The 1,023-nt window shown below is 51.2% G+C and overlaps 1 protein-coding gene across 1 annotated transcript in view; it reads left to right on the top strand.

The window, feature by feature from the left end:
- The first annotated feature begins 212 nt into the window (after nucleotides 1–212).
- LOC106812725 (fibrillin-1-like) overlaps nucleotides 213–1,023 on the top strand; it is a 21,539-nt gene continuing 20,728 nt past the window's right edge. The window contains exon 1 of the mRNA XM_014816677.1: nucleotides 213–370. The gene's annotated coding sequence lies outside the window, so the exon portion shown is untranslated. The remainder of the gene's footprint in view (nucleotides 371–1,023) is intronic.

Genomic DNA, 1,023 nt, shown 5'->3' with positions numbered 1-1,023 from the left:
CAAGTTGATTAGCGTAACCAGTTTAGGTTGTTGGTATTACGTTTACATGTTAAACTAATTAAGGGCCGTCACAACATCGTGTTTGGCTTACTCATCATTTTCAATACACCTCAAACATAATTCAACGTCACATCTGATAATCTCACCTGTATGCTGTTTGCGTCTATGCAGATCGGTTCACGCAGCCTCTTGAAGCCAGAACCGAGGAAAAGACGAAAACCGAGACGGCCGTCAGGTGCACTATGTTTTTGGCGATCAGCTACCTCTGCTGTGGCATCAACGGACAGTGTATACACACGGCACCGGGACTGCGTACCGGTGCGAGTGTGACGCCTGGTACAGGCTGGATCACAGTAGGGCGCGTGCGTAGGTGAGTGAACGTGGTAGAGAGAGTAGAGTGCGAGAAGACACAGCGAGAAAAGGGATAGCGAGCGAGAGAGTGAGGCATAAGCGAGAGTGGCTGGGAGGACAACGCAGAGAGAGAGAGACACAGAGAGAGACCGAGAAAGAAGAACAGTCAGAGAGAGGAGGCGGAGAGAGAGAGAAGAGAGAGAAGAGAGAGAGAGAGAGAGAGAGAGAGGGGGGGATGAGAGAAGAGAGAGAGAGGAGAGAAGAGAGAGAGAGCGAGGGAGAGAGAGAGAGAGAGGGAGGGGAGAGAGAGAGAGAAGAGAGAGAGAGGAGAGAGATGAGAGAGAGAGAGAGAGAGAAGAGACGAGAGAGAGAGAGAGAGGGGGAGAGAGAGAGAGAGAGAGAGAGAGAGAGAGAGAGCGAGAGAGAGAGAGAGAGAGAGAGAGAGAGAGAGAGAGAGGAGAGAGAGAGAGAAAGAGAGAGAGACGGGGAGAGAGAGAGAGAGAGAGAGAGAGAGAGATGAGCGAGAGGAGAGAGAGAGAGAGCAGAAGAGAGAGAGAGAGAGAGAGAGAGAGAGGGGAGAAGAGAGAGAGAAGAGAGAGAGAGAGAGAGCGAGAGAGAGAGAGAGAGAGAGAGAGAGAGAGAGAGAGAGAGGAGAGATAGAAGAGAGAGAGA

The sequence above is a fragment of the Priapulus caudatus genome, unplaced genomic scaffold (genome assembly GCF_000485595.1).
Source record: "Priapulus caudatus unplaced genomic scaffold, Priapulus_caudatus-5.0.1 Scaffold679, whole genome shotgun sequence".
Lineage (NCBI taxonomy): Eukaryota > Metazoa > Priapulida > Priapulimorpha > Priapulimorphida > Priapulidae > Priapulus > Priapulus caudatus.
Note: the sequence above shows the minus strand (reverse complement) of the source record. Positions and strands in the feature narration are given on the sequence as shown.